Source organism: Dicentrarchus labrax, unplaced genomic scaffold (genome assembly GCF_905237075.1).
Source record: "Dicentrarchus labrax unplaced genomic scaffold, dlabrax2021, whole genome shotgun sequence".
NCBI classification, from domain to species: Eukaryota; Metazoa; Chordata; class Actinopteri; family Moronidae; genus Dicentrarchus; species Dicentrarchus labrax.
In genome coordinates, this window is record NW_026136706.1 from 14564384 (window position 1) to 14578403 (window position 14020).

At 38.2% G+C, this 14020-nt stretch overlaps 1 protein-coding gene and 1 long non-coding RNA gene across 9 annotated transcripts in view; one reads left to right on the plus strand and one right to left on the minus strand.

Moving 5' to 3' along the window:
* LOC127365830 (bromodomain adjacent to zinc finger domain protein 2B) overlaps positions 1 to 9623 on the minus strand; it is a 49694-nt gene extending 40071 nt beyond the window's left edge. For 2 of the 8 annotated variants that reach the window (XM_051404341.1, XM_051404340.1), the window contains exons 1-2: positions 9448 to 9620; positions 2349 to 2391 (exon numbers count right to left, since the gene is read on the minus strand). The gene's annotated coding sequence lies outside the window, so the exon portion shown is untranslated. Of the gene's footprint in view, positions 1 to 2348; positions 2392 to 8669; positions 8831 to 9447 lie in introns of those variants that run through there. The other 6 variants (XM_051404342.1, XM_051404339.1, XM_051404344.1 and 3 more) reach the window with 5 other exon arrangements.
* Positions 9624 to 9692: 69 nt separating this feature from the next.
* On the plus strand, positions 9693 to 13372 carry LOC127365841 (uncharacterized). Its single transcript, XR_007885258.1, has 3 exons — positions 9693 to 9826; positions 11285 to 11347; positions 12303 to 13372. It is a non-coding gene; the product is annotated as an uncharacterized LOC127365841 (long non-coding RNA).
* The last annotated feature ends 648 nt before the right edge of the window (positions 13373 to 14020 follow it).

Genomic DNA, 14020 nt, shown 5'->3' on the forward strand with positions numbered 1-14020 from the left:
CCAGGTTTCTACAGTTGCCCAGAATGGACAAACCAACCACTGGCTCTAGATGGGACATTCCGTGTTTTTCAAGACTTTTGCGGCCACCGGCGCTCCTCCTATACGCTTTTTTACGCAATTTGTAACTGCATCGCTAGATGCCACTGAATCCTACACACTGGTCATTTAACAATTCCTCAGAAGACAAGCATGTCTGCTTTGTGTGGAGCCAGACATGCCCTTTGTGTGCTTTGTATCTCCATTGTGTTGAAGTGGTATAGAAATGCCAGCACTGCCTGGCTTTTACTATACAGCAGCTGCAGGCAAATGGTGTTCACTGAAGTGCTGATTTAAATCTCTTGCTGCTTGATTAAAGTTAGTTTAGGTCTCTCTGTATATGTGTTTTCTGCTTATTTCTTCTGGATCAATTTGAAACATTGTTGGGAAGGGTTGGACTATAGCCCAGACAAGTCACAGATCCTTGTATATTTCAATCATACCACCTCTTAATCCTTTCTACATTTTTTACCATTTATTTCTTAACTTGTTTCTGTTTCTTCTGTTCTTTATTTACCTTTCCCCCTATAACATAAGGAGGATGGCCTCACTGGTCATAGCTCAACACTAACAGTTTTATCCAGTTTGTCTGGGCAACACAAATTTTGACTAACCATAAAAAAAGTAAACTTTCATCAGACTTGATCAAACAATAGGAGGCAAAGCAGGACTGATAAACAGGAAAGTGCAGCTTAAACAAAGCAATCAGAGGCAGAGATCACTGCACAGATGCACAGCGTTCAACGACTTCAAAATATGAACATAGTCTCTCAACTTTTAAACACCACTGTTTACTAAACCATTATAAACAAAGAGCTGCTTTCAACATATTCATTAATAAAATATGCATTTAATGACTCAGGCGCATATCAGGGGTATGAAATTAATTTAGAGCAACCTTTGTGTCAGCTTATGGCAAAACAATTGCTGGCTATAACTTGCTAAGCTGGCAGCTGTTTCTGAAACTTATTCTTAAGACCCTGTAGGTAAACTGAAGGTTACTTATAACAGCTATAATAAATCCTTGAGGGATTCCACACACACACACACACACACACACACACACACACACACACACACACACACACACACACACACACACACACACACACACACACACACACACACACACACACACACACACACAAAAACACACACACACACACACACACACACACACACACACACACACACACACACACACACGAAATGGAGAGTGCTCAGGTTTAGAGATGATGGGATTCCTGTGGCGAGGCTGATTTTGCCATTGCCATTTCAACTCAGCTTGTCTACCCGCGCTACAGATGACCTGTCTCTTTCCAGGGTCAGTCACATAAACAGCAGGAGACTTTGTTTTTTCTAGGCTGGGAGGTGGCCCCGTACATGTCATAACCTTTATGAAGCACAGAATGCTGAAATTATGCCATGAAATTTAAGTGAGCCGCTCAACTCACCTTTAGGATTTTATTTTATATCATGCTGAAAAGAGTAGCAAAGACACAAGAGGGATAACTTTGGTAGGATTCAATCGTAGGTAAATGTGAGCACACATCCTTCCAAAATACAGCAACGTTGATCACTAAAGTGTATCTGATTAGTCCACAGTTCCACATCAACATGTTTCATGGCTTTAACAGAGAAAAATTAACTGCAATTAACTGCACTCGCAAGACTGGAAATTAACTCATAATTAGAAGTATTGAAGTTAGAGAAAAACCACATGTCGCACTTTCTGATCGAGTAGACGGCAGGCTGAAGGGAACTGAATTTGATATACCAACCACCTCTGTCTTGGGGCAACAATTCAATTTTTAATAGCAGCCAGGAAAAATCTGTATATGCGAAGTAGCCCAAATTAAAATTTAAAACAAAGCCAAACAATGGCTCCAACCCCACCAATTACCCTTGTTTGGCTCACAGTAATTTATCTTAACATACCCCATAGTCAAAAAAGTTTTCATTTTTTCCCCAAGAGATTTAAATATGTTCTGAAGCCTTGACACTCTAATTCTAAGAAAGACAGGAATTAATTAGATTAACACACAAAATGAGAGCAAAGTGTAATGCAGCACGAACTAATTTCATAAAGGAGGACTTTGTTAAATCTCAACCTAATTGGAAAGTTTTAATCCTATACCTAAATAATACTTTAAAAAGAGGTGCTCCGCTTGGTCCTGCATTTCCATTCATGAGCTACTTTTTCCAATTTAACAAAGCAAACTGGTTTTTCCTATACAAAATCAAAAGGAGGCACTTCAAAGAGCATAATGGCAGAGATGGACAATGGGCAGCTGATGTAACTGAACACTTACTGCATGAGACTGTCCTCAGTTCTGTGACATCACTGCTCTGCACCTGAAACACGAGACAACAACAGTCAGATTTATTGCTAGATTTTATCGATTCACCCATTCAGCATCGTTCCTATCTGAAAGCTCCATGAAAATGAAATAAAAATGGTAATATGGGCCCATGGGCAGATGAGTTATCCATTTTAAACATCAGCAAAAAATCAAACTCCTGCTCCAAGAGACAACGCAGGGCAATGGGACATGACAAAAACACTTGGGAGAAATTGGATTATGGTCTAGTCTACGACAAAAGCAGCTATATAGCCAACATTTTGATTTTGAAGAAATCCAATGACCTTAGGAAACTATCAAATTTATGTCTACTTGAGTAGCAACTGAAACATTCTTTGCTGAAAAATACTCAAATACCAAGCATTAAAGTCTAGTCCCACTCAAAGAGCAACACAGAAATATTTATCCATAATGTTCATCCCCCCCCACAAAGCTGCTCTCATGATCACAATAATGCATATACATTAGGCACTGCAAAACACTTCTGACCATCCACCACATGCACACTATTTATGCATTACCATCTGGGATCATTTTGTTTGGAATGTAAAGGAAATGAATCAGTCCTGAATCACTTAAATCCTTTCAAGTCTTCATACATCACTCAAAGTCACTGTCTCTCTACAACCATAGTATTGAAGGCGCGGTCCTGTATATAGTAACCATAGAACCACAACAAGTTTGAGCTATACCTTTACCTTCTATGTACATCACCCCTCTCTAAAGACTATCCTCTTCGGGATAATACTATTGGAAAATGAAAAAAGGTTAGTCCTCATATGTTAGATTAGAATAATTTCCAATGGTGTTTGACAGCTGAAGGCTGCAACCTTATCCTGATAATCAAGTTTAAAAATGGCTGCAAGCCAACTAATTGTATCTAAGGAGTAAGCTTCCGTCTTAATGGGCTAAAAATGAAAGGTTTTATTGACAGTGTAATGAAAGAAAACTACACAATATTTTTTCTTGTTTTTGAAAGGTGAATATTTAAAAGTAATTAAAATCCAACTATGGAGTGAGATAAGAGAATAAATGTTTTATAAATGATAAACAACATTAATTGGCTGACACCATCACCCATAACTGTGAAGAAAACCAAACACCCTGCACACTGTCAGTCACTTGTATTCACGTTATTAACACATTTCAGTCCTAAATCATACCTGATGAAGGTTTACTGTGATGTTTTTGAAGGGCCTAAAAAAACTATTTGACAGTATTGAGGATTGTTAAGAAAGCCTAATAAGCCAAAACCACATATCTTCAAAACTGAGTTTGCCCAAGATCAAAAAGTCTACCAATGGCTTTCACATAAAGCTCACTTCATATCACAATGACCCACCGGAACAAATTTCATCATTTAAAATGTCTACACAGGAAAAAGTTCAAAACTAAAAAGGCTCTGGATTAAATTAACGGATCTGCCACTTTCATCTGTCCCTTTCATTTTCTGCTATAGAAATGTGGTTACCCTCCCTCTCCATACTTTCTAAAATAAGCTCTAAATATGAACAGTAAACACTGGATTTCTCATAACTTACAAGTGTGGACTCACTTCAGAAGCAGCAACACTTGTTGTGTGTCATCTACAATGCGGGTCACCTTACACTTCCATCTGTGTCATTTTGTAGCGTGAATAATACCAGTGTTAAAGAGATTACTGTCTTCTACACTTGTATGTTTGATTCAATATCATGAGTAAAAAGGTCACTCTCTAGTTTCAAATAATTGCAACACTACAAGGCTGAGCCTCCTCAGGTTACTCTATCTGGCTCTTTGTCATCATTTAAAGAACAGATCATGCCATTGGCCGCCCTATAGAAAGCTGTTTACTAAGTCATGAGTAATAACTAACAGGTGACCTGGCCAAAAAAGGTTCCTTCTTCATAGTCTCATTGACAGTTTTTTTTTTTTTTTTTTACATGATTTGATACTGATTTGTTTTACGACTGGGCCGGTAGCATAGTATCTTTTATTTAATTTGTTAATCTCACCCCCTCAGCTCTGACAAACCAGCACTGTCTCCTACACATTCTGTTAATACAAAGCTTTTTTACATTAGTAACATTACAGTCAGTGCAAACACAGGAAGCAGTGTGACATTCATTTAGTGTTACAAAAAGAAAAGTTGATTGACGTGATGGACGGGTGTAAAAGCATTTGCCTTCCATTGCGATGTCTGACTGTAGGTTTGTGTCCCAAGTAGTCATGATATAGTAATGTATATTGCATGGGTCTAATGCAGAGGGCACATTTTGTTTCATGTATGTAAAATGCTGTAAATACTGTGAAATGACAATAAAAGGCTGATATTTATTTATTTATTTATTTATATTTATAGCCAGTATTGACTTTCACTGACCATGACCATGTTTTAATAAACATTAACCATTGTTTTAATGGCTTTGCTGTACCACAGTTGCCCTGCACTGGACTGGGCGATAAACTAGATGAAAACACAGGAACAGAAAATTATGTTGATATGCTGCAGATCCAATATAAACATTCTTTAAAATATGCTATGAATAAAATCATAACACGGGCTCCTCAATCTGAACTGTAGATAACAAATCAATGCAAAGGTAATTTTTAAGAACCTATACAACCCTTTGACCTGGTCATTGTAAAACCATACGCAACTGTTGAAGAGGCTATTATATGCATATAACCTTTAACCCTGTTTCTAACTACACTCTATGTCCAAGTAAACAGCGGGATGTTGAGACTTCACTAAGAAGCCAAGGACATGATCATCTCACCACACTGTCTGTTTACTGTCCGAACACTCAGGAATGTGTAACTGTGTTAGAGTGATGCTCCAACAGGGATAAAACCATACTGCTTCTTACAATCTTGGCTCTTTCAGGCTTTCATATACGAGAGTGTGTGATGGTTGCGTTGAGACCATTCATGGATGACTTGAATAAAACCTTAGACAAAGATCATACTTTGTATGCTTTATTAAACAAATTGCCACCACACCACTCAGATAAAACACTTCAGAGCATTTCAAGGAGTTGGTTTACGGCTGTACATCACATAATGAGTGGTTAGGTTTGTACCTTTGTTGTGTTTATTCCAAGTAAGAAGTGGCACATTTTCCAAATAAGAGACAGAATTGCAATACTCTCATGCATGCCCTGCCTGTGCAATGTCTCATCGTGTTGAGGAAAGAATATAGTTTAGGTTCACTAAGCCTTAGATTTTGGCCTTTGCTGATCCAAACATTTTAGAGATGAATTTCTTTTCTCCAGTCTCTTATCAGGTCAGACAATGTTGAGTAAAAATTTAATATTTAAAAAAAAAAGTGGCTGCAGCAATATGCTTAGCACAGCTAAAGTGGGAAGTGTTTGTGGCAGCAGTGACCAGATTTTAAATGCATGAGGATCAATAAAAAAGGGAGCTGCTGAGGCACAGTCTTCATGTGAAAGTGTAATGCTTTACAGAAGACACTGTGACTATCTGACTAAGAATTATGAATATGGAGTCAATCCATCCATTCTCAGCCGGCCTGCATATACTGCAGCAAAGGAGGCAAATAAATACTAAACAGCCAAACAAATAGACCAGACCTCTAGCATTTTAAACATCAGCCCCATTAACACAGCAGGGAGACTTCAATCTCAGAAGCATCATTGGTTCAAATAAAGCACTGCGACAAGCATCTCCAGGCGGAGAGAAAATAGACTAGGAAGATGAGTGAAAAAGAGTAATCTCCCTGACATATTCCTAATAATCCACCTCCCTCGTGCCGCTCCCCCCAAGCTCACCCAATCATAAAGTGTCAACACTGACCTACAAAAAGGGACTCCCGTCAAGCCTTACATGTTAAAAAACATCAATCACAACAGACAAAGAGGCTACATTGAATTATACAGTATTAACCTTCAGGGCTTGCATATAAAGACCATAGATTTATTTATGCTTGTGTGTTAAGAGCCTCTGCACTGTTCCTTACAGCTGGCTGCCAAATTGATGAACCTGCTCAGCCCTCAGCAGGAGACCAGCACCTTTGATTAATGAGTGCAAACTTGTGGAAAGGGTACGAGAAGAGAAGAGACAGGGTGAAAATGGGTGAAAACACAATTATTAGCCGTCCTGCTTTTTCTTTCAAAAACGCCAAAAGGAAAAAAGGCACTTTTAAAATGAGCTGAAGGTACATAAAGAGGGGACTCTGGGAATGGTGAGCACAATTCAGCAAATTTAGTTACATCTAACACAACTTAGCAACATAGGAAAAATGACATATTACATCCAACATACAATCGAAACTAGTCTGTGCACTAAAATCCAACAATGCTGATGTGGTGTACTGCTGCTGGAATTTAAGGTCTACAAGTTTATAGTAAGCTGTAATTAAAACATAGTTCTTTAAAGTTATACAATAAATAGTTTGTCAAGTCAATAAATAAAGACTGATTGAGTTAAAAATATGCTTTAAGCTGAATGCTAGGGCTGCTAACATTTAAAAACTGCCCTATGAGCTATTTTTGCCTTTGGGGCCTGGAAGAAGAATGACACCCTGAAATATTTTTAACACTCAAATGCCAATTTGCTGACTTGTTTGATTTCTCAAAGTTAAAATATTAAGACGGCGTATTAGAATCCTAGTACACAGCACTTCAACATTGTTCTCTCTGCAGAGGTTTTCAAGGACATGTGCTCTGAATAAATATGAGGCAAATTTAGTGACCTTCTACCTGTGTTTTGATTCATTGGCAGTTACTGGATGCATGCATAACACATCAAGGCTGTGATCTGATTTATCTCGCTGCCTTGGCTACTGAAGCCATTTAAATGATGGACTTTACAAGGAATCATGTTTATTGCCATTTCACTTAAGACTGTGTGTGCAAAGGGCGTACACTCGTTCATTACTATTAATTATATCTGTAAAGACAAATCAGCTCCACTGTGCAGCAAACAAAAGATGCCTGCCAAAACAAACTAAATGACACACGTTAAATTTACACCAGCAAAAATAAGCTCTGTACACCGTGTGAGCCCAGTTGATGAGTAATGGCTGTGCACCCCACACACACACACACACACACACACACACACACACACACACACACACACACACAAAGAAATGGTGCCGGTTTCAACAATGCAAAAGGTCTTTGTCACGAAAAGATGTTATAAGATGTCACAGTAGGAAAACCACGGGTCTGAACAAATGCTGTTGACATTACTAACACTAACACCTGTGCTTTCCATATGACAAGTCAAGATGTGGCAATTTTGACATGAAATCGTGGGGTAAACACAGGTGTTACCAATGATCCTAATTGAGGTTGTGTTCCATTCAGGTCAAACAGAGTCAAGGCTCTGCTATTGAGCACAAGGCTCTGCTACACTAAATGGAACGGAGCCCTAATTAGTATCATTCATAATACCTGTGTTTACCCTACTGTTTCATGTCAAAATGGCTGCTGTGAAAAAAGTATATCATGTTTACTTTCTGTTTAATTTATTTCGGGAGCATTAGGGCTGGAGGATTGCCCTTAATGTTGCACTTTAAATGTAGTGAAACTTTTGTGCCAGTGCTTGTATGTGTTTAGATTTAAAAAGAAAAATACACTGGTATTCAAATATATATTTAAAAAGGTTTCTTAAAATTTAGAGCCAGGTAAGTAGGCTCAGCATAAATACAACATGGAAGAAATCAGGCCAAATTTAAAAATGGCCTGATTTCTGCATTGGACGTTTTAGTATGTGCTTGTGGCTGAATATTTAGGGCTTTAAGGCAAATGTGTGATATGTCATCACAGGAAGCTGAAAGTGCTTGGATTGCAGTTTTATAACACAACCAATCCGTTTTGAAATCTCATCTCTCTCTCAAGGCATACATCAAACTCCACAAAACTCCCAAAAAACCTCTTTACATTTGCGTGATTAAAATGCTGCTAAACAGAAATCAAGGTTGCATTAAACACTTATTTCCTCCTGCAAAGTTTCCTAACTTTGCCCCAGACAAACACCGTTTAAATAGACAGCGCTAATTTAAATACCCCAAGATGGCGAATGCCTTGTTGTTAATATGAAAGCAGAAAAATGGAGGGTATTGTCATAATCTCAAAGGGTAAATTTCAGCCCAGACCGCAGCTGCAGCATTAGCTGCGCTTTCCTTTAAGAGGAAGCAACAAAAAGAGAAGATAGAGGAGGGAGGGGGGGAGACCAGCGGGCAGCCCCCCCGCTTTAATACTGATAACAACATCATTTAATGTTAGGAAACACGAAGAAGCTAAAAACATTAACATCGCTCACCTGTCTTTATATCCAGTTGTTTGATCTGGTTCGTGACATGTTGTCACACGAAGCTCAAAACCACAACAAGCATTTCACAAGCCAAGACACTACTTTTCTTTTTATATGATATGATAAACTCACATGTCGAGAGAAGGCGTGCTGTGTGAGCTACAACAAAACATTAATAATAATAATAATAATAATAATAATAATAATATTCTGACAAGCTGACTTTTTCCTCATCCGTCCATTAACGTTTGTGGACACACGGTAACGTTATATCCGCAGAGTGGACGAGCTGGCACAACAAAGACAAGATCCATGCTGCAAGGTAATGACAACCCTGAGCAGCACTTGCCTGCCCGCCCGTCCGCGAGCCAGTACCGGTGACATGTTAACGGTTATTAGTTGCTCAACTCTTCAGTTTGAACATGACAACGGTTAAATGCCGAACAAAGTTCAGACCAACAGCACCCGAAAACGCGGTGTCTACTTTCATGTTAACTTTTTTTTTTTTTTTTTTTTTTTAAATCGCCGTGTTGAACTCACGGAGCGGCTTTAAATGAGGCAAGTGTCGGTAAAAAAAAAAAAAAGAAAAAGGGGATGCTACTGGTTTAGCAATAGAACGTTAGCTTAGCTGTTAGCCCCACCGGGCGACAGGAAATTTGTGAAATAACACAAAACTGAACGGACGTCGGTTGGTGATAGCTGGCGAGCCACGGGCTTTACACAACTCCCTCAGGGAAAAGGGGGAGAAAAAAAACAAAACACACACACACAAGACAATTAAACTCACCTTATCGTCGAGAATCCGCGGTGTGTTCCTATTTTTAAAAAAAAACAAAACAAAAAAAACAAAAACAAAACCACCAATTTACTTCCCAGTTTCTTGCGGTGTTTTCTGCGGGATGTTCAAAAAGAGATGAGTGAGAGAATTTGCTCAGTAACAAGAGTCCAGAAGAAGAAGAAGAGAGAGAGAGAGAGAGGAGGAGGAGGAGGAGAAGGAGAAGGAGGGGGGGTGTTTGGGAGTGTGGCTGGATGTGTTGGGCTCTAATCGCAGATTGAAGAGAGACTCTCTCCTCCGGAGCAACTCAAGAGAAGTGACGTCAGCTGAAGGCTTCTACAATGCAAACTTTTGCCCCCCTGCAGACACCCTGTCATCATATCTGCAAAAGGTAGGCAAACCTTAGGCTGCAACTCATGGCTTTTTTTAATTGTAGAGCAACCACCAATTTGAAAAGTAATGCAGTTTTTTTTTTTTTTTTTTTATTAAATGATGATGCAGGCATTGTCAAAACTTTATTGGTTCATGATTTAGTACAACAAAGGTGGGTTAACTCCCTCACAACAGGTGCACAAGTTTCACCACATAACTGGTGTGACATTATCATAGAGACATTTGATTTAAAATAAGATACATATCTGTATAAGTGACCTATGGCATGGTGTACTATTGATTTGTCTTATTCAAAATAATGATTAAAGGCAGACTGCTTGTTGAATTTAGTTGTAGATCGTAGTGCACACACCCACATAGTTTGTTTTGTAATTAATAACCCAAAGGAGGCAGGCACAAAAGGTTTTTGCTGACATTGAGCAAGGAGTATGTGAAAGTAAAACTGTCTGACAAAAGATCTTTTTGAAGATTTTATGGTGCTTGAGTTGGTGTATGAGTGAAGTTCAGTCAACTGGGGAGGAAAAAAAACCCAGACATCAAAACAGGCTCATCCAACAACTAACACAATAAAAGATCAAAACATGCAGTAGTTGTAAGAACAAAAGGCAGTAGCGATAAGTTAATACTAGTCAAAGAAGGATGTAATTAGGATAGCAGTGCCGGTTAATAAATAAGGTGCAAATGAATTTAAATGCTTTAAACATAAATGTTTAGTTGTCTTTGCACCTGCCCCTGTCGAGTCTATACATCTGCCTTAAAGGTAGCAGCAATTCAGTTCAGACCAGAACCAAATGAGGCTCAAAACACCATAGAAAAACTAATAACTAGGCATTAATGTTTTGGTGATGGTTGAAATTAAGTAAGTAATGCAATACATCCTGTTCATCCAATAAAGTGACTGCAGTCACAAGGACCACCATCTGCCCTTTTTTTCTCCTGATCATTAAGCAAGCATTCAGTCTACGACAGAAAATGAGGTGCTTTTTATCGTTATACTCAACAACAAACATACATTTACAGCACAGTGTAACCAAAACAATGTATGATATCGCTGATGTGGACTGATGTAGTGCTGTAGATCTTTAAATATCACAAATTATATATGACTTGCTAATGAATTGTCAAGATCAACATTAGCATTTTCTGGGAGGTTATAATCAGAGTAATGATGAAACAAAGAGTCACTTGTAATTACAGTACATTGCTCCACGTGTGTTCTCTTCTGAAAAGAAGGATGGAGTGGATTTTAATTCGTGGCACTTTGGCCAAAGGACGCTGTACATGAAGTTGAACTAATTGGATACAGTAATTAAGGCACAAAAGCACATTGATGTGGAGAGAAAAAAGAAAGAAAAAAATCCTCGATCAGCATTTGTAATTTAAAACAGGTTTATTTGCTCGTTCACCATCCCTTGTGCTCATTGATTTTTCTCTCTGTTGTCATTTAACACTGCAGTCACAGGAGCTGCTGACTGACTGGACTGAGTGAAACACACGCCTGGCTGGATCAACACACATGGTGAGGGAGGGAAAAAAATGATTTGATAAATTCAGTCAGCCGAGCCACAGGATACCTGGGTTTTTAAATGTATTGGACAATCTTCATTAGAGAGCAGGAGTGATCAGTGCAGCGTCACTTTCAAAAGCCTTTTTTTTTTTTTCCCGGCCATGATTTTTCACATTGTACATTCAAAATGTCAGCCTATACCTTGGTCATTTGTAACATAATAAGTCGCAGTCGATGGGCTGCAATGCAGCAGCATGCTGGGGGAAGGGCAAACAGTCTGTCCCCTTTAAAGGGATTTTTTAAAGAGTCTTGATTAGAAAGTATAATGAGATACCAAAGACACAGCAAAGATGATCTCTCTAGAGACTGGTGGAAAACAAATTAAGATGGTGCTTTTGTTTTTAATTATTATTTTTCTATCAGTCCGTAGAAAGCTCAGTATTACCCCTAAGGCACAGGAGTTGGATTCACTGTCATTGATTTTTTTTTTCTTCTTTCCCTGACATATTTAAATAATACAGATTTTAATCATGTCAGCACACAATGCTCTGATCCCTTTAACACCAAAGCCTTCCAGTGTGGCACATGCATTTGATTTAGAAAATGGCATGGTGTCTGAGCTAAAAAAAAAAAACTGGGTACGCTCATCGGTTAAGTTTGCACCTGTGTGCATGTGCGCATGTGTGTCTGACAATCCCAAAATCTCCCACCAGATATAAAAATGTAGGCCTTACTCAGAGTCACACTGGATCTCCTTTGGATTCGCATTTGTTTGCATCAAACACATGTAAATATTTGGAATTCTACTATTAAAATTCCGATAAAGAAAACAAAGTCAGGTTTAAGCATTTATATCATAGCCCTGTAGGTGGTAAAGAAGTGTTGTGTCTTGACATTAAATAGAGTATACTGCTGTCAGAGAGCAGTCATCTAAATAATGGCCTTTGTTTTCCTCTGTTAATTGGAGCATGTTCCAGGATAGTGAATGGGGGAGAAACATGAGACTTCCAGGACATGAGAAACAGATGCTCTACACTTCTGTGCACACCTTTTCCCAGGAAAAACAGGAACATGAATAGAGGATGAGCTGAAGAGCAATAACTGATATCTAGTAGAATCCTGAGAAAAAGAGACGTGGGGTTGTTGGTGAAACCAGAAAAACAGGAACGAGTTGGCTTGTATATTTACACAAAGGGCCAGAGTCAGTTTTTTTTTTTTGTTTTTTTACATGTTTAAGACATTGTGAAGTCTATCAGAAAGCAAAGATGTTGTTCTTGTTCTGCATCGTATATTATTGACACATAACTTGATAAATCGCAGGCTCCATGAACTTATGTCTCGTAATCCGAGCGTGGCTCTCATTTTCATTCCATCTGTCACGCTACTGTATGTCATATCTTATTCATGCATACCAATGTCCATTTTAATTAGTCATTCTGGGTCAGTGTAGACCTCTTCCTGCTTCAAGCAGTGGTGTGGCAGATGTGTGAATGAGGTTCATTTGCCATTATTTGAGTGAAAATAGGCCATTACAGCCATTATGATGAGACAACAGTCGCTCAGTGATAATAGCACGGATCCCAGTTTAACAGAAAAGACGCTTTAAGGGATGTGACGGGATAAATCAATGAAGTTGCAAAAAAAAAAAAAAAATGGTTTTACCTCAAAAGGTTCATCATAGATTCAATTCAATTATCTCCAAAATATCAAATGAGGCTTTCAGTGTATTAGTGTTACAACAAATAATTATCCTAATTATCATAATTATGCCTGAGCAGAAAAACAAATGTAAGAAAACCTTCCCTTTTGTATGTCAGTATACATTTTTGTCTGTTGGCGACATACAGGAGCTACACCTTTCAGTAGCAGTACAACAAATCAGAAATCTATGTAGGTCCGGCCGACCTTTACACAGCCTGCTAATCAGGCTGAATTGCCATTTTCGTTCTTACATCATTATTCATTCCTAACTAATTAAGAGACTTGCAAGCATACTAGAATGTGTTCACTGTTGTGGGAAGAAAGGAACATTTACAATCGCACTTCAAGCTTTCTGAATGTATCATTCAGATGGAAGCTTCTATTCACAGCAATCGGCTTTTGTATCTCGAATAAATTATGTTTTGTTGCATATTCATGAGCGTGAATCACACTTTGGTCTTTTAAATTTGAGTTTTGAAAATAAATATCTGCTGAAATCTAACAAATTAAGTCATTTTAAAAGACCCCTTCTGTGAATTTGACATGCTGTACATAATTGAAGTAATGCATGTTCAAAATCAGCATCCTGTGTGTCTCTAAACGGTATAAGCCTCTTCTACTCCAGTGTTTACCTTTATATACAGTATATACAGTCATATTGACATACAGTAAACAATTGTGTGACAGTTTTTTCTAGTCATTATTATATTAAGACCTATCAGTCAGTTCCAGACTAATAGATGTGTTTTGATTTTTTGTTCATATTTGAATTAGAAAATTTGCCTTTAAGTACTCTCTTTAAGTATGTAACTCTTATCTAATGTCCCTAAATGTTTGGTTATTCTAAGAGGAAAACAATCTATCATTTGAAACAAGCAATAGTTTAAAATGTCCAACCACACATAACCCCACACGTCTTCTCCAGTCCAATTCTGCTGACATTCATCTTGCATATCATGTTAATAATTGGCCACCACCACGAGA